Source organism: Cydia fagiglandana, chromosome 5 (genome assembly GCF_963556715.1).
Source record: "Cydia fagiglandana chromosome 5, ilCydFagi1.1, whole genome shotgun sequence".
NCBI lineage: Eukaryota > Metazoa > Arthropoda > Insecta > Lepidoptera > Tortricidae > Cydia > Cydia fagiglandana.
The window spans coordinates 5,656,998-5,677,669 of record NC_085936.1 but is presented as its reverse complement, the minus strand read 5'-3'; the positions used below and the strand labels follow the sequence as shown (position 1 = coordinate 5,677,669).

The 20,672-nt window shown below is 37.3% G+C and overlaps 1 protein-coding gene across 1 annotated transcript in view; it reads left to right on the top strand.

Annotated features, from left to right (window-relative positions):
• The first annotated feature begins 373 nt into the window (after window positions 1–373).
• Window positions 374–20,672, top strand: part of LOC134664329 (uncharacterized) — a 62,446-nt gene continuing 42,147 nt past the window's right edge. Inside the window, exons 1-2 of the mRNA XM_063520902.1 lie at window positions 374–635; window positions 11,834–11,878. The gene's annotated coding sequence lies outside the window, so the exon portion shown is untranslated. The remainder of the gene's footprint in view (window positions 636–11,833; window positions 11,879–20,672) is intronic.

Below are 20,672 nucleotides of genomic sequence, written 5' to 3'. Positions count from 1 at the left end.
TAGCAGCATCATGACATTCACGACTGTGGTATTATTATGTTTACGTACATCGTACATTTGTTTACATCTTCAACAGAGCCGTACTCAATCAATATAGCTGGGTTGTTGTGATTATCACGCATGGCAGCGAGCTATCTGCGGCGCGGCGGTGCATGCGTTGCACCGCAACTTGTAGGAGGCCAATGCCGGAGGACCGCGGCGTCGTGTCCGCGCCCGCACGTGCACGCCCTCCCCGCGGCTCCCGATACCGTACCGACATAGCGGGTGCTTCTCGGCCGGCTTCGGAGCCCCTCGGCCTTCTTCGCGCCCCTACTCGGACGTGATTGCGAGAGCGGAGCGCACAAACCAGACCGCCCCCCTTCACCACCCGCCCGGGCCAGTCTACTTACGACAAGAGCCGTAAGCGGACGCCCTGTCGGTTCTCCGTGCGTTCTGATCCGTCTTCAATTTCGTGGATTCTTTGCGGAAAAGGATTAACGTCTTGGAACTTTCGTGCTGATATTTGACATTTGGCCCGCCCAGGACTGCTGTGAAGTGACTAGAGAGTGATTGTGAGAAATTGGTGACAGTGAAGCAAGGCTGGTCGCGCTACGTCGCCGAGCCTGAGTTGGCGTCCTCCCTCCGATTCTCGCGAGGTAAATGAGACTCCTACGACACCAATCGCATACGTGGACGGAACCGGATTACGTTGTGCTTTATATAAAATTCGCTCATTGAACTATCAGAATTTAATAGGAATAGTTTTTGTTCGGTTGCGCTCCAGTGGATCGGAGATGAATGTGGTTCAAGTCAAGACTGTACCGTTAGCCAGTTAGCTGCGTCGCGGTCGGCGCTCGCTTTAAAATGTGCTCAAAACTTGTTAAGAATGAATTCTAACAATCTCTTAGTAAGAATACGTTTTCCTGTTCAGCAACTAATAAAATACGGAGTTGTTGGGACATCAGTGCTAATAGCAGACGGCGAAGTTGATAAAGAAGTTACGTATGCGGAAACGTTCAGGTCTTATTGTTTCTCAATAATGCGGCTGGTAAAACTGGCTTTTGTTCTTAGTGTAAACAAAACATCGTATCACTTAGAAGAGTTGTGAATGGGACAATTGATTGCTTGGATTACAGCGACTGCTAAACTTTAATTGCTTATCGGTAATGAGGTCCTTTTATTTAATAGAGCATACATGCGATCAAGTATGATGGGCGTGGCAAGCATCAAATGCTTCAAGGCTGCTACGACTGGTTTTTAAACCACGCGAGACCACTTGAGAAATTTCGACATCACCAGCGCTCGGAACTTGCAAGAACCTCTTTAATATCGACTAAGATTGCCAGATGGCAAACTTGCCTTCTCTATGAACTTAGAGCATGAAAATCTCACCAATCTCCGATTAGAAAGTTATGCGATTGAGGAGAATTTGACTAGATGGTAGGTGCCTTCAGAATTTTTTATAGCTTTCTAAACCGCCTCTTTTAGATACATCGCTAGCAGTTTCGGTTGGCTTTCTTTGTCACAAAGAGGTCATTTTATGTGATTTTTACCTGCAGCTGCAGGTGTTATTTGGCCTAACCTTTTCTTTGTTTCTTCAGAGTTGTCATCGAAAAATAAACTTAGTTTAGGTAGCCAATTAGCGTCCTAGCACTCGGCAACTGATGGATAATCAGTAAAATAAATATAAAACCTACACGCTAGCGTTTTTATATCGAAGACGATTGTGTCATTATCTCACGGCACCGGTTCCGTTATATTAGACGAAGATTTACTAACGCGCTTTGGTAAGGCATATCTTTTTTCTGCTGTCTGATTATTAACGATATGTCAAGAATGATTTAGTAACCTGTTACCAGCAATAATGGTTATACCCAGTGCGACTGTGTAGGTTGTTGTTGACTTTGGGCAAAAGCAATGATTGTTCATTTTCGTCTTATTGGATTTAAAACAACTAGTCGTGCTACTCGTGCTCTATCAAATTTTAAATGAAACGGAATGGCGGATAATACTTGTAAGTACTTAGTTTGTCTCTTTTATGGTCTTCTATTTGTCGGTTTGAAACACGAGCATTGTCCGACTTCCTAGAGGAGTACGAAAGCGTCGAAACTATGGGCGATGCTGTCTGCCTAGTGCTTTCTCAACCCGGCTATTTTTAGAGCGCTATGCTCGATGCGCGCGGCGGGCGCAAGTAAGTAGGTCGCGATATTTGCTCTACCTGACTACACGCCACTCAATGCCACTAAACAAATACGAAGGACAACATATTGAACATTATTTGCTCCAATTATACTCAGATAAGAGTGATTTCACTAAAAGATTTGGAAACTCGAAGAAGTTAGCGACTTGACATAGGACCGATATTTAGATATTGCTACATTTTGTATTCCTAATTGTTATCAGATGCAAGGAATTTTGTGGTTTCAATCGAAGGAAGAGATCTTGGAATGGTCATTAAGGGTCATTGTGGCAGTTCACCGTCCACTTGGCGTAGTTGCCACAAAGAATGTATATAATTTGAACAGGTATATATAGGTACCTATATATTGAAATTATACGCATTTCTTGAAATTATACAGAATTCTTTGTGGCAACTATGTCAAGTGGACGGAAACAGGCACTGGACCTCAGATTATATAATAGATACTGGACGGTGAACTGACGCAATGACCCTACCCTTTGTAAAAAAAAGTGCCGGCGAAGTTTGCGTGGCGTGAGTCAAGTTCCTAATGTTGTTCCAATCCGGGTTATCTTTTCCTACTGCTAAATTATTGGATTGCTCTTCTTTCTGTTTGCCATTACATTACGCTGTTAATAGGAATTATTAATGTTTCCTTTTCTTTCTGCTGTTTCGAACATAAATGTTGTTGTTATGACTTTTGATTGTTTTTATTAGAATTATTAGTATCTGACTAAAACCGAATTTTTAGCCGAAATCGAAGGTTCGGTTTTGGCTCAGTTTCGGGCGAAACCAAAACGTTTATAGACGTGTTATTCGTGTTAATATCGTTGAAAGAAAATGACGGTGGTGTCCTATCTTTTGACGAAACCTGCTGAAACCAAAGAAAGCCGAAGCCGAAACTTCAGCTGGACACTCCTTTCTTGTCTTCGCTAAAACGAATGTGCTTCCGTCAAGAGCCGTATTATTATCGAATAGAATAGATAGACGATTCAATAAAGAACTAAATCATTTGAAGATGATTGATAACTGCGCAGTAAGCATTGAATGTTTTACAACCGGAGGTTTATGCTCCTTTGATTAATCGGCGGAGATTCGGAGAACCAAATAAAAACGGGTCAGAGCACCAGAATAACGAAGCGCCGGATGCTACTGATTCACGCTGATCGTTGCATTTCGTTTTATTGGCTTTGGTAAATATTTGAACAGTATTGCCAAAAATACGTCAGGCATTCTGTTAGTGTTAGCGATTAGGTATTAAATATACCGGGTGTGGCCTGTAACATGAGCAAAAAATTAAACTGTAGGTTGTACTCCTCATTCTGACCAACATTTGTTCAGCAACTTTTAAAAATAACTTGTGGTTTGATTTTTAATACACTTTAAAGTTTATTCTAAGACGCAATGTATTGCGAATTTTGTTATGTTTAAGGCGTGACAAGCAACGTCAATCATAATGATAATGGCGTGGCGATGGCGTCCATTGAAGATAATATTTATTTTGTATAAAAAATAGGGAGTCTAAATGCTTCATAATTTTTTAAAGTTGTGGAACAAAAGTGTCACCGTTTGAGGAGTACAATCTATGTTTTAATTATTTGCTCGTGTTACAGGCCACACCCGGTATATGTGACGTAGGAACTTGAAGCGAAAATATGTGATCCGATACGTTATACAACTTCTTTGTAGTTTGGAATGGAACAATATTATTATAAATATGTATGATAGGTATGTACACTCTTCTGGATGTTTGCAAAAGGTTTAGATATTATTATGATTGGCTAATATTTCTCTTGTCGCGTGACACGCCATTTCTCTCGCCTGAAGATAAATATGTAGAGCACTTATAATTTAGGTAGATGTAATTGCTGTAGTTTTTACCCGTGTCTGTGTAGAGTTCGTTATTTCAGCAATTTAGGAAATATTTTGCGGAAAACGTTAACCGCGTAGATATTTTAAATAAAATTAGATCTCTGATTACACAGAGATCAAAACTACGGTCACAGGAATTGTTTTGTGTATTATTAGATAGCACTGATGGCAGGCGACAAAACAATAAAGACGTTTCAAAACGCCCAACAGCATGCAAAAGGTTTTCTACGGCCATGAAATCGTTATGTTATCCGAGCAATGCTCCCCATAAATATGAACGTTTCTCGAAATGCCAGTGAACGCCATGGATGATAATGTCCCCACGGCTGGGCCGGTGTCGTCAGCTGATAGCCGGGGCCAACGGCCTCGACTTTGTCTCGTCCGCACTTATCGTACGCCGAGGTCGATGGGTTATCGGACTATTTTTTCGGCTTGATTTGCGATTAAAAACGTCAATAAATTCTTTGTATGGATACGAGTAATTGAGCGAATTCCTTTATGTAAGCGTGGTTAAATCAACAGAGAAGTAAGAAGTGAAATTAGGTATTCGATAGGTTATTCAGGGCATTGCACTGATCACACTAATAATTATTGTATTTATAATATTGGGATCATATTCTGAACTCAGCTGTATATTTATTTTATAAAATGTACTAGTACCAATTTACTAACTTAATTCTAAAATTTACGCAACGATTTGACTCATAGTTGATTAGTTGCCAATGGGACCCCAGGCTCCCATGAGCCGTGGCAAAAAGCCGGGACAACGCGAGTAAGATAATATGACTTATAGTTATGGTAGTGGAGTGCATAGGTATGTAACATCATAGAAAGCAATTGGAAAATAAGGTATATAATATAACAATATTGCCGCAAAAAAGATTGACACAATCACCTTTGATGTCGTGTGCCCTTTATCAACGGTAACTAACAAAGTTAAAGGTTACATCAAGGTCTGAGCAAAGTAATAAGATATTGAAGGCGACCTACGCAGACCTATTAATAACACATCTTATTGGGACGTAATCCCATCGCTCTGGAAAATTGAGGCAACCAGAGCCAATAAATTGATAAATTGCTATTTACGGAGGTCTTTCATCTATGCTTGTCGGCTTTCAGGGTATTATTCCGAGACAAGTTGTGACGACAGAGACCATTCTAGAACATACTTCAATTTTCGTTCTAGAGTTCTCTTCCTATAGGATTATAAGTAAATTCCTAGTTGTCATAAACTTTATAAACTAGCAAGGCGACGACGTTGGGCATACACTCGTACAGTGAAATCCCTTTTCATAAACCTCAATAATGAAGAGCAATAGAGATAAAATAGTCCTTTAATAAAAAAAAATAGTTCCATTGTTTCACAATGTGACTACACTCTTTTCCTCGCTTGGGGCTCTCCGCTGTCCGGTTACCAACCTTTGGCGATGGCTTTCTTCTTTCAATTCGTCCTCCTCAGATGTATCTGCTACATGGTCTGGTGAGTTTAACTATGAGCGGCACAACTAGAATTCTACGGCGGTGCAATGCATTTCGATTGACGCATAGGTAATGTACCTATATAGTTCGAATAGTTTCTAAAAAATTGCAAATGCCAAGCCATGCAAGAGGGGTTCCCTTTCTCTCTAGCTTATGTAACTATAAAGCAAATTAAAAAAAATAGGAATATAAGCGTTGTAAACGTAAATCCTTCAACAGACAGACGTCGATGACATCACAATAGTACGAATTTGCAAGGTTAGCTTGTAATTGGCTAAGATTGCCCACACTCGGCCGTGACGTGACTCATTGGTTTTGAGCTAAGTCGGCACTTTAGACGATTTATATCTTTGAATAATAAGCGAATAAGTTGAGGTGAGTAAGTGCGCAAGATTTGCCTTTCACATCCTTCCCACACAATAAACCACAAACTAAAATTAATTTTTAAAAGATAGAGATAAGAAAAGTGATTATTTCGAAGAAGAGCATTGTCAGAAAGTGAGGATAGTTTATCTTGTCGTTATCGCCGCAATGAGCACCATATATAAGTCCGTAGGACTCAAGTGCGTGCTAAGCAGCTACACCACTATATTACATAGGTACAACGAGTATAAACGTGTAATAAAAGGTAGATGTCCCATGTCCCCGTTTCAAAAGTGCGAATGGGATTTCTTGATCCCAGGAAGAGATACGGGACAGATAAGGTTGATAAGAAAAACGCATATCTGATACTAGAAGGAAAACATCCGAGACTGACTATCTGCTTTTAATCTGAACGCGTTTAAAGAATCTTGATTTACATTCGAATAACAAACTGAATAAAAACAAAAGTATGTTTATGAAAGTAGCGTGATTAATTGGGGCTTAGCAAACCTGCGCTTTTAGTTATAGTAGGTGTAGGTGTATACTGCAAAACGTAATTCAAGACCAAAAAAAGTAAGACAATGTTGCCACTGCAATAATTTGTTTGTAAAATAGTAAATTCCTTTTGATAAATAATCACGCTAAGATAATTTATTTATTAGTAATTTTACTCCTGCGATTTAAAAAAGTAATTTTATTTACTTATTTTTACAAAGACGCGCTAGTAAAAACGTGGCAACATTTCTTACTTTTTTGGTCTTGAATTACGTTTTGCAGTTTAGGATGTGATATGATTTGTAAGTTTTCCATTCTATGATACCTATCCAATGAGACGTAAATGACATTGGACAGGTGCAATACCACCCTTAGACCCTTGCATTGTTCAAATAATTTTATATAGGTAAGCACGACTAAAAAAAGCAAAACAACGTAAGTTAAAAGCTTTTAAAATGTGTATGTACCTACCTTAAACAAGCAGAAATTAATCTACTTATGTATACCGGTGGTTAATTCTCGAATGAAATGTGACGTATTACTCGTACATTAGATACGAATCTAATCACTTGGTGGGAGGTGGGAGCCGAAGCCGATTCCGCTAACGCGAAACCTGTGCAAGCAAAACGCCCGGATAATCAGATTGAATCGACACTAAAATACGATAATATCAGAATCAGGGCCCTGTTTGCTCCCAACTTATAATTGTGTTGTCGGCATAGCAACGACATGCCGGAGTAATTCCATTTAGTTCCCCTTTGATATCAAGACCAGTCTGCGGGGACTGAAATTGATTACTTTCTTTAAAAGCGTTGTTACTTTACCTACACATAATTAAACTTCGTCTATGTTATTAGAAAACACTAAATAATTACCCGCCTTAAATTCTTCTTTCTTTGCATCTTTGAAAACTTAAATTTATCTCCCATGCCTTGTCATTAAATATTTGTTTCCATTCTTGATATAAAAACCGGTAGCAAGAATTCCAGAAGTAGGTACCAAGTCGGTTTTATGTTGTGTTTATACGGTTGTGTCAGTTATGGAGTTATGACTCTTTTCTGCGTAACTTTACTTTTGTTTTTTCGCCCTCACTAAGTCCGAAAACAATATCTTTTGTGACAACATGAGATGTAAAACTTGCCTATATAATAGTAAGTATGTAATGTAGGTACACGAATTTCCCATTCATTCCATTTTGTATATATATCATGTAGATAGGTAATATTAGTATTGTGTGGGTATAAGCGATTTTGAGATTCAGTGACACATTAACCTAACCGTGAAATATGTTATACTTAGACCTTTTAGAACTAGCTGACCTTTGTACCACCACGAGTTGCTTTGTTAATTTACGGAATAGGAAACAATTACACTACTTATAACGACAATAAGGGCAGAAATACACACTTTTAACCTTTTGGACGCCAATGACTGATATATCCGCATCGCAGATCCAACGCCAAAGACGGATTAATCGGTCACAGCCCAACATAGACCTCCGTGCATATGCATAAAGTTCAGTTTCAGTTTTGATTGAATTCAGCGGGTACCTACTGATACCGCATCGACTCCTGTACTCTGACATAAAGTTCAGTTTCAGTTTTTACCATAGAAGGTAGCATCCTATAGAAGTGGTATACGCGTGCCTCCGTGAGGGACAAAACATACGCAATGCGACAATATTAAAAACACGTTTTAAAATTCCTGACAACATACCAAAAACAATCTACGTAATTCGGTCGGGTTATTTGTTGCCCACCATAAACCATACTAAATTTATGGTGGGGAACAAACAAAAAGTGAGACTGTGACAAAGACAAGCAATAATACGGCTTTCTCTGCTACTCCTACTGAAAGTTCCATAAGTGCATCTCGTTCGGTCGTTTGGCCCCTCCCCCAAACGGGGGACAAACGCGAACGAAGATGAAACCATCTCTATATTATTGTACCTCTATGGTTTTGACACGTCGGTGACGTGGCGTCTGAGTAACAGTTTTTGTGTTTGACACGGCGTCGGTGACAAAGGTTAAAATGCCTCGCGAGAGATCAAATCCACGCAATGGCACCTGAAACATTTAATTTGAAATGAAACATTCCGATTGTGAAAGTATTGCAGTGTTTGTAGCAGCAGGTAAAAGGGCTCCAGACTTCTGCGGATGACCTTGGTGAAAATGACTGACCAAGATGAAGACTTCAATGGAGACAGCATTTCATGAATGTTATTAAATTGATCAAGGATATGATATTGCCTTATTTCGTTGTTGCAGTTGCAATAGAAACGTAACCGACCTGCCAGATGTGTTACGTTGCTGGTGTACACGTGTACGGTCAATAAAACTATTAGCTTAGCACTCCCGCATTTGGCGTCCCGTCGCGTTTCAATAGTTCCATTCCATCTTATCAAACTTCGCAAGCTTAACTGCAAATCCAAAGTTCCTAGTTTCAATGAATTGTTTCTCTCTCCCACTTGTCTAAATTGCCTTCGCTCGAGGAAGCGGACGTAACGTCACGAAGTTCAATCCTCGTTTACGACTTCCGCCGCAGCTAGCCACGGAAGAGTGACCTCGATAGTCGGGGCAGGGTCACCAAATTGAAGCTCACGTGTCCCTGCTACGAACCTGAATTCAGCGGGTACCTACTGATACCTCATCGCCTTCTGTAGTCTAACATAAAACGATTTTTATTGGGATTAATCAAGGTGAAGGACGATTACATACTTCTAGGAATATTATAGGTCTATGCTTCTAGGGAATCAAGGGCAATCCACAATCCGGAATCATGTGCTCCACTAGGAGGTTACGACCCTCAGCACTGAGGAGAACGATGCAAGGAGGAGGGACTCCTCCCTCCTCCTTGCATCGCCCTAGAAGCATCCTCCGATGCTTCTAGGGCCTAGGGAGTCTAGGCCATGCTGAAATGTAAAGAATAATCAAGGAATTCTAAATAAAAGTTTTAGTTTACTCAAAAATCTCAAAATTACGGTTTGACATTTAGACCTTTGGTTTTTATGGTAGACATATGTATGTATTAATACGTAACTCTTTTCTAGTTAACACAAATCTTATTTGTTTCAACAGCGAGTAATCAAGGTTGCGTATGTACCTAGGTACTGAATTATATAAATACCTTTTTGATTACGTTACCTTTCTGGAATCTTCATCTTAATTACCTAACTAAACGGTTTGGCCTCATTAATTTCAAGTCACTCAAGTATCTGCCTAGGTCTGGTTGCTTTAGTTCTCTAACTTCAAGGTTCATTTATTAAACTTCCATTTAAACAAATTTGATACGAAATACAATAATTACGAGTTACGTCAGCGTCAAGGGACCTATTTTATAGCTATCCAATTATTTATTTTTAAGTATTTAAGTCGATCCCTACGTAATAGGTAATTCGAATTAATCATATAATAAAAGTCCTTTAAAAAAAAACAAGTTTTATATCAGTCTGCGCTACGACCATGACCATGGTCTTGAATGTAGATTTTAGCTTCCGAATTCAAGAATAATTTTCCTTAAGCACAATTTTACTAGGTACACAGTAACAATACTAATACATAATTGCAATAACATTGAAGATGAGATAACCTACTTTGTTAATCAGTTTGCCGCACATACGTAGGTACTTATTTATATTCCAAATGGATGTTCTTCTCGTCTCTACAATCAAACTTGTTTTGAACTGACGCCAAAACCCATTTGTCTCTTTTTATAAGCATGCAAATCCTTAATTTCAAACTCATTAAGTAATTAGTCTTTATTAATTAAGGATGTACCGTGCTCGTTATCGCTAAAACGTCCGTTAGCCGGAGAGCGGCCACCGGCATCGGCACCACTGGCCACTTTCACCGCCCGCCATCTTGTGAGCGGCGGCCATGTCGTGCGTCTGCCGGCCACCGATCATTGAGTAATTGGCACGTCTATTGTTATGCCTTGCCTCGTGGTATGACGTCATGTACTGGTAAAATACACGTATATTTGTTATATTAGTTCAAGATGTTTGTAGTCAAATAGAGCAATGTCGCGTTAAACCTTGCCCTTGATCGTCAGTTATCTAGCTACTAATAGTTACATCATCAATCAACGCAATCGTTTGTTTATTGAAGACGGGATAAGATTAAGTAGTGAATAATCGATCTGACCTTAGTCTATAGTCCACATACATGAGAATAATGTGCCCAATAAAGTGGTTTTATTTATGTTCCCTCGGGAAGAAATATAAATCCCTTTCAGAGAGTCCCATACAGACGATTTCCATGCGGTTATGCGAAAGAGAATCGTCTCGATGATGGGTCGGCTTAGGAGCAGTACCAACAGCATTCTGGATGTCATTGCAGAAAGGCCTGAGAATCCTATACTGGCGCATTGGATTCGCCAAGTTATAGGCTTTCTTAAATTTAGAAAATAGATTAGGTTATAGTTTAATGTATGTACATATACTAGGTGTAAAAATTAACATTAGTTCCTAAGTTATACTAACAAATATGGATGCAAATCTGAAATAAATATTTTCAATTCAATTCAATTCAATAAATCGTCACAAAACAGCTTCCAATGGAAGCAGTGAAGAGGAACAAAGACGGATAGAATCTCCTACTCGCCATTTAACATTACAAATTTTGGCTATACGAATTTGTTATTTATATTATAATATAAAACAAGGAGATGTAAATATTACATCAATGAATTTTCAATTGGTGTCTTTTCAATATGTATAATAAGTGCAATTTGCTTTGTGTAAGGTTGTTTCGTGTACCTTCGTATTCCTAAATTATTCTTTAATACGAGTAGCTAGGTCTTGTCTGTGCTTTAGGTTTAGTTTAGGCCGTTTAGTTAATACCTATATAGAAAGCTAATAATTTTATATCAGTATAAATACTAAAAAGATTTATGTACAAACGAATACAAAAGTCAAAAGACATTTAGAAATACATATATTTTAAAACAGTCAAGTCATTTTATAAACGACACGATCATGAGATCATGATTAAATCCACGCCGTGCTTTCCGGCTTTCACAAGTTTGTGGCGAGCAATCTTCGAGACTACTTCCTTGACTTTGCTACGTCGTAAGCAACAGTATTTGGCGGAACTACGTCTTTTAACTTTCCATTAGTTTGCCTACATTAGAAAAACTTTTTCTAATCGTTTTCATTTTTTGGAATCCTTTGTTCCGAGAGTGGTCCCGACTGGGAATGGTCCAACAAGGGATGATAATAGTTTCAGGTTTTTCGTTATTTTATCTCCTTAAATTAAATCTGCCACAATATTCTTAGCTGAGATTACTCGTCATCCTAATATAATCACACCAGCATGGCCGATTGGCTATCACACTTTACCGCAACATGCGCGATTTTATATTTCAATTTGTGCCGATCCGTCCTTCTTTTTCTAATAAAACCCAACCCATACTGACACATTCAGCCTTGATAAAAAAATGTTCTATATTTATATTCTTTTGTTTCAGAAAACGTTTGACATCTTACGACGTCCTTCAAGACATATAAATACTGTAAGTACCATTATGTATGATACTGTGTTTGGGTTATTTGTTGTGTCAGTTAACTCGAACAATGGCCGGTGTTTTGGCCTAGGCCTACGAATAAGCAGCTTTGTGTTGCAATTCCGCATCGTACAACTTCAACAACAACAAATTATGATTTTCATCTCACGCTGTCAACAGATAACTCTCCAGTCTCCATTCTTTTGCAAATTATATTGATTAATAAGATGATATCATTGTTTGTATTCCTTAAGTATCAAACATGTCTTACCAGTCCTATAACGTGCATAAATTTTATCAAATTATAAGCTATAGTATATAGCGGAATATGCCTTATCTGCTTTTTAGTGTTCTACCTATTTATTTTCGATTCACTGCGACCCGAGGAGGTCGCCGTCCAGAAATAGGCTGACATTTAGAGGCCACAGCGTTATCAGACACCTTAATAGAATTGGTGATTGCAGCCTTGTATTTTGAATCATTTAATTACTTGCAAATGATTGGTATCAAAATTTTAAAGCCTTCCTATATGCGTCCAAGTCCAAGGTCTTATTTTTTCTGTGTATCCTGAGGGCCTGCCGCGAACATCGAAAATATAAATTTCGTCTGTGCATTCGAGCGATAAAGAGGCAATAGGCGAACGAACCAATGAAGTGGTTCCACAGTGGTTCGCAGTAGGCCCTCTCATTTTCCAAGGTGAAAAGTTAGTAAGAAAAAACTAAAACACTTCGGAAATCCCGCAGCATTAGAACCATTGACCGGGCTCGCGATTTTCCATGTGTAACGCGACGCGATACAAACGTATCGTGACGAGGACAACGTCCGGCCTTCGGGCAACTTAAATATTAATGACGCGTACCGCAGGCTTCAGTCATTCAGTGTACAATTAGCGACGGGACAAATGCGAGAATATGCTGATTTTAAAAGTATATGTATTAAAATCTTAGGAACTGCCAGGGCCGTCTTAAAATATGCTGGAGCCCTTGGGCATATCAGAAATTGGAGCCCTTTTGGAAAGTAAAAAAAACGAATTAAACTAAGATTTTTCTACTATGATCTTGTATTTATTATGAGTAATCAAATATAGCTGTTACTGTCTGTCCTTCGGGGCCCTGGTCTGAGGATGGGGGCCATGGGCACGGGCCCGTGTGCCCTTATGGCAAACACTGTACTGGGACCAGCAATTACTAGCGATCATTATCTGATGCATTTGAGCTTGATGTCACGGCTATAACCGGGAAGTCCGGGAACCACTTTTCGTTCTTCTATTTACGAGTACCTCTCTATTTCTCAAATATGTAAGAGCGGTAAAGAGGCAGAAATTGAGATTTTTGATGTTTGCGATAAGACCTCAGTACATTAGGTATTATAACTTGAGCAATTCTCAAAGAGTTTGTACATTTCGATCACATCTTAGATTTCTATAAAAATTGGTATGCTGGTAAAGTACATGTGAAGCTGAACAACTTCCACCATATTTCCCAAAATGTCCCAGAAAGTTTTTAAGAAACATTCCTTTTTTGTTACCAAATGTAGGAAATCTGGTTTACTTACTTACTCACATAATGTTTATTCACTCACGTCACAGTTTAAGCTTAGTTAGAAGTTGCATTCAAAACATTTTCTTAGCCCACGATTATTTCCGTATTTCACGTCGCAATTCGAACTTGACCTATTTTAGTCTGTCAGTAGTATTTAAATATATGTTGAACTACGAAGTTTTTTACTAATTTTAACAGATTTTTATGTGAGTTAAAATTGCTTATGAGTTTGACAGTGACATATAAATAAATAATATAATCGTCCAAACTGTCGATGACGACTGTTCGCCGCCCACATATGTGTAAGGCAGTGACACGTCGTCACCTTGGGGTTATTTCTGTAACTATTATTCCTACCTGCCTCTATACGTTTTACATTGCAATATTTGCAATACAATATGTTACTGTAATAGTAAATTGACAAGATTTTAATTTTCAGTCAGCTCGTGACTTTAATCAACAAACGATGTAAGTCTTTAAAAAATTGAGCAGTATACCTACACAGTATCTACTACATAATTTAAGAGCTGTTTGAAATCTTTTTACATTACCTTAATTTTGGCTTTGCCTTTAATGTCTCTAGTCAAGAATTAAAAGAAATGGTGATGAGCTCATTTATAAATTTATCAATAAGTAAGTTGTAATTATCATACATTTCGGCTTAAAAATTAACTTGAAAACCGTAACACAAAATTTAGAAGCTGAACTGACGTCATACTATTCAAAACTTAAATGTGGCATCCCGGGGTTGCTATTCAAGCATATGCCTTTTTTTGGTATCTTTATAGATTTTTTTTCAAAGAGTTATCGAATGATGTTTATTATATAGAACAATACATTCGCAAAATGTATAAGGGGAAGAACATAACCATTTAAATATCATTATTAGTCATAAATTGTTAACGAGACTTCCTCGTCCATACTTAGAAATGTATAAATATTGTTATTCATAAATTCGTAAATATTATGGGGAATATGATTCAATCGTAATGGTCTTGTGTTTACACAGCTTGGAAAACCAGACCATTCAACTTACGGCATACTCGAACTCGAAACTTGAAGCTTATGTGTCAGGTTTAACCATGCAGATTTTAGTTGTAGGTATGTATGTAATATGTATACAAGTAAGAGTAAGAGTTATTTCATGTGTATTATTTTATTTTTATACAATTTTAACGGACAATGAGCATTCATTCATTTCATAATTCCAATGACATACCTAACCAGTATGGATATGATGGTCGTTCTTGTTTACGTGACAGCGTGATAAAACGGTGTCCGTCACTTTCTATCCCACGGTGTTAAAAAGTGACAGTTATTTTGTCACGTGAATAAAGCTATCCATAATACGCCGGCCGATGGATAGCTTTCTCCATCTTTATCCACGTGATAAAATAACTGTCACTGTTTAACACCGTGGTATAGAAAGTGACGGACACCGTTTTATCACGCTGTCACGTAGACAAGAACGACCATCAAATCCCTAGCAGACGTTAATTTATAAACTAATTTTGCTGTTAACCTAAATTATATAAATACGCTCCATAAATATAAAGGAATACCTATGGCACTCTCTAACTTTCTTTGTCTCATATATAGGTCGTTTTTTTAGCATTAGAAAGAACTTGCAAGAAGGTAAGCGATCTTGACATGTCTTAATTGAAAAACGCTTTTTAAAAATCAAAAACTATTACTTATGAAAGCAAAAGAATATAAATGATCGTATTAGATTCATAATTGTTACATATTTGCCGTAACTTATTTTTAAAATGTGTTTTTCAATTAAAAGACACATCAAGATTGTTTACCTTATTCCTTATGCTAAAAAAATCGAACTATATAAGTATCGCAATATGTAGTTTAGATCTACGAATCTATACTGGGTCAAGCAAATCTTGTCAGTAGCAAACGGCGGCAAATTTGAAAAATCGCGGGTTAGCAACACTGTGTTCGAATAATTCGAAAATCGCGTGTCATCTGTGTTTTATCTGTGGAATGTGGATCGTGAATGACAGCCATCATCTTTGTTTACATTCTGAATCGATTCTATTTCATGAGATATTTCTGCTGTGTCACCATTAATACCAATATATTAAATAAGATTGTGCTTAATCAAAGCTAAGATGCCTACGGTGGCAACTGAGAAATCTAATAAAATATTAAAATCCAGTAGTAGGACATCTACCTGCTGAAGCAATGATTGTATTCATACATTCTTGTTTAACGGCATAGTCCACTTCTAATTTTATTTTGAGATCTTCAAATTAGTTCATCATTTTTATCAACATCACACACCGCTTTTAAATTGTCCGTATACCTATTAATAACAATTTCAAACATTTTCAATAGAGAATCCGCGAGTGACAATTTGAATTGACGGGCGCGCTCAGCGGAAAAAAAAGTTTAGGTTCGATGTACATTGTACATTGCTGCTTTTCTTAGCGCTATACTACTCTTTGAGTGTTGCCCTACTTTAGTTTGCTTTACATTGCTACTGACAAGATTTGCTTGACGCACTATAGATACACGTTAAAAGAAGATAAATTTAACCTGTATCTGAGCTAAAATGGAAATTTCTTGTAAATCCGCCTCCCTTGCTGGTAACAGGGCCCGCAAGGCAAGCCTCCGAGTTTTACGATTATTCCACTTATAAATATTTTCCCGCAATACAGCGGGGTGAGCGGGCTAAAGCCTTCTCGAGTTCACTAGAAAGTCTTCGTGGTAAATCTAGAAAGTTCAAGAACTTAGGAACTGTGTTTTGAGTTTTGCATCCTTATTAAATCTTTGAATATATTTATGTTGACAATAACTTAGGTTATAATGTAGTTACATTAAGTGTTTTTTGGATACCTACAGGCCAACTTTGAATACACAATAAACAAATAATAATCATTGAACGACGAAAGAGGTGAACGAACATCTAGACATAAGAAAGTATTTTTTCCCAAGCTGAACCGGATACCTTTGCTAACGCTCGGTCAATAACGCCATAATTTATGTATTGCCTTCTAACACCATCCCTATTTCACTTCAAAACGTCTTAGCTCAGTATAAATTAACCACATCCCGTCGAACAGGTAAAGGGGAGACTGGGGTAAAAAGGCCCCCGACTAGTCATCTTTAAATAATGAACTTGACCCAGTTGGGTCGGACAGGGCTGCTCGTCTGTCGTCTTCGACCTTCGCTGAACTCCAGACGTGCCCGACTTCAGCTTGGAGAACAACGGTTGACGTTTAAAGGAGTTCTCATTAATATTACGCTTATGAATATTTTTTTTATATTAAGTATACCTACATTTAAATTTAATACCTATACCAAAACACCTATTAGAGAAAGAGACTTTGAATTACAAGGTGCGTAAATTATGCATGGTTGTTACGAGTATTATTTTAATTATAGATTTATGCAACTACGACAATTATTTGCAAATTATAGCAAGAATAATATGACGCTGAAAATAATTAAAAAAGAAGCATAGATAAAGGGTGGAGCGCGCTTGTATGGGAAAAATTTTTTTTTCGTAGATTCAATTCTAATAGTGCGGAAAAGTTGTCTTATTGTGAGAGTATATTGTGGGATTTTTTATATTTTTTTATGTCGTCATCTTGTGCCTCTGCATCACCTACAAAATATATGAAGAAGTGGAAAAACATGACACGCGTGTAACCATCAAAAATGATATAAAGCTTTATTTCCTGCCTAAATATTTAATTATACAGTTATTGTAAGCACCTAAGTAAACAAATATTTAATAAAAATATAAGTATCAATTATAAAAAAAAAATATTGCTTGATGAAATGGGCCTTGAAAATCCATTACGGGCAGCATCAACATCGCTAAAGTGAAAATAACTGAAATAAAAAAATACAACATGATGTGTATGTATTGATTATTGTATATCATAAAAATATGTTTTCCTTCTTCGATATTCTATATCTATTTTTCGGTTAAATAAACTATAATAAATGGTTTCAAATACCTATGAAGAAACTACCAACACTACCTGAGTGCAAACAACTTTTACTCTCATATGTATGTGTTAAATATTGTTTTCCTTTGTTTTTAAAAGGTTCTTACTTTAGATAAATATGTAGATTGGAATACATTTAGGTGTTAAAAGAGCTTTTTCTTTTATTTTTACTTTATAAAAAGTTCTGCAATATATTTGAACCCACTTCAGGACGACAAGATATTAAACGTGATTAATTACAATAAAAGTATATACAACGACAAACTAAGTGTCTTCTGAAACATAAATAATCAACTTTGATAAATAATTCAGAAATATAATATTTAAAAAAATATAATTGTGTATTTATAATATTATAATCAATATTTAAGACCAAAGCGATATGTATCCCTCCTCCACTTAATCATCAGATAGAAAACTGGAATTCGCAGGAATTTTCGTCAAATTGGTATTTATATTTTGCAATAACATGGATTCACTTGCATCGCTGATGTAATGAAGACATAAAACATACATTTTGACCTCTACTGGGTCAATTTGACTATATTTCAATAAACGTCAATGCAGTGTATACGGCCCATATTTGACTACTGGTTTAATCAATAATTACTATAGAAGTGAATGCCTGATTGAACTGTTTATTCACCTAAAATAATAACTTTAAATAAAAAAGAATAATTAATAAGTAAAAAAGCTAAATTTGTCATTTTAAATCCAAATAATCCTTAATCAAAGTTGGTGCTATATACAGGACAAACATTTTTCATACAAAAGTTCATTGACCTTGCGGAGGCACTTACTCCCTTTTGATAGTAAAGTCGTCATAATAACTTCTTATCTTAAACCCTAAAGGCAACTTTTTGTCACTATTAGAAAACCAAAATCCAAAAAAAACAATTTCGCTCCACCCTAAATTAGATAACCTATATACACACAGCAAAGGAGCATGGCCACTTTATCAATAAATTCCATTAATGTGTCCATTCCAAGTACTTAATTTTGCAACTCGTTGTACATTAATACAGAAATAACACAAAAATAGCAAGCACAATTGGCCTGAAAACGTTTCACCTACCATTATAGGCAATTAATCGTTCTAAAATGTTAGCCAGGTATGATGACCTGGTTGATTTTAGGTTAATGATTGCGCTGTTTGTTGATCGAGTTAAACGTCACGAGGTCATTGGAATGTTCAGGTGTATTTAACTTCATTTCATACATATTCATCAGTTTTCATGTGCCTATTGTTATCATAACTTTTATGATCGCACTCGTACGGACTTTGTAGAAGATATATGTATAAACGTATAGCTCAGTGAGCAAAGTTAAACTTATAAACCGCTACGTCCACGTATGCAGCCTTGCTTATAGCTCTTTAAAGTTACAATTTAATTCTCCGCCAACGAGTTCCTGTCAAACTTTCGCAAAAACATCTAACAACAAATTTGATTCGCAGTGCGCGATACAATGAAGTTACGGTTCGCGCGGGTGTCGCGAGTGGGGGTAGAGGGGGACCGACAGGTCAATGACGTCCCTCCGTCTGGGCTCCCCGCTCGCCCCTTGTGAACCAGTTCCCGGCTCACCTAGGGTTACCATTTGTCAGGATTTAGATTTGACAGCTAGAGACGATAACTCTTGAAGGGTACAGCGTTAATACGATCGAAATTTGCTCACTTTGTGACAACAGGAGACTAAAATCAATATTAATATTAATTTGCATCATTTCAAAGGCAACATATCATACTTACAAATTCCTAATGCTTCTCAACTCAAAACAAATGTGTTTACTAATTTCAACCTTTAATAGGCGAGCATTTTTGTGGTTTCACTTTAATTAGTTAACGCTAATTAATATTAAAGTTACACCATGTAAAAGTAGCAGAATTTGCTAACCCTAACGCAGCCAGTCTATCTAGTTTAGACTCAGGTACAGTACTCTTACTTGCTTACCTGCTGAACATTCCTGTTAGGTCACATTCTGCTTGGATGCGTATCAATAACAAAAAAAGAAATCTATTTCCAACAAACCTAAGAATTAAACTTAATAACTATAGCAATTTGATGTACTAGTTAGACTATAATGTATAAATAATGTAGTAGGCAAGGCACAAAATAACAGAATTAGCATAGGAAATTAAACACAAACAACTTAGGAAAATGCTTATTAAGCACGGTGCTTAATAAGCAGTTTCCGTAAACATTATTTACGAATAAGACGAGGGCTGTAGCTGTAGCTGAGAAAATGAAAAATAAACATTAGAAACAACTACGCCAACCGAAGCCGTAGGAATACGATCGAAGTAAATTGGCATCTAAAACACAATATGTTTTTCGATTTCGGAAAGGGGAGAGTGGGGTAACGTCTCCCCTGCTTGGTTCATCGAATTCGCGCAGATAATGCGATGTTATCGCACGAGCTGTCGGTGTCAACAGCGCGATCATGGCGCAATGCAACGCTTTCGCAAGTCTGTCGCAACGGACTACTACCGAAAATAGTCGAAAGTTTCTTCGTAATATTTTTTTGTAGGCTTTTCACGCTTTAGAACGCGCGTAGTATTCCATGGAGGAGTTTTTATTATGTTTTACAGTGGGTAGTTGGGTACATCTTGTGCTACTTCTGGTAATAAGCACATTACGTAACTATGTCGAAAGTTTAAAGCGCCTGTACTGTACTGTACAATGTTGTACGATACACGTGCGAATTGGTCATTCGCAACTTGTGTCGATTTAAAACACTCACTTCGGTCGTGTTTTTAAATTCGCCACTCGTTGCGAATTTCCTATTTTTCGCACTTGTATCGTAAATAGGCTATTATAAGTAAGACACAGCCTTTATTCAAACCATTAAATTACCACATTTTTACGGCCAATCAAGTACAAAAATGCAAAGATTGTGTCTTTAAAACATTAACAATTCCACGTTTTTCAAAACACTAAATTAAGCCTAATTTTCAATACCTCATCTCATGTCCTGAATAAGTTAGCCGGTGGTCTTAAAAAACGGTAAAACGGCGACAACAAAATCTCGACAAGTCACGTTTGTTGCGAAAGTAACCTAGCTCCCGTCCCGTCTCCGGCGACCTTCGCTTCGCTAAAACCGTGAGATTAGCTGTTTATGTAACTCCTCATAAATTCCACTTGATCGCGATGAAGGCAAAGAAAAGCTCGTAAAACGATTTAGGTCGGCTTTATATAACCGCATTTTACTTTTTGACAGGTAACGATACTAAGAACAAATTTATTTACAGAGGATTAGATACTAAAATTTTACATGAATATTGTGTGCAGTAC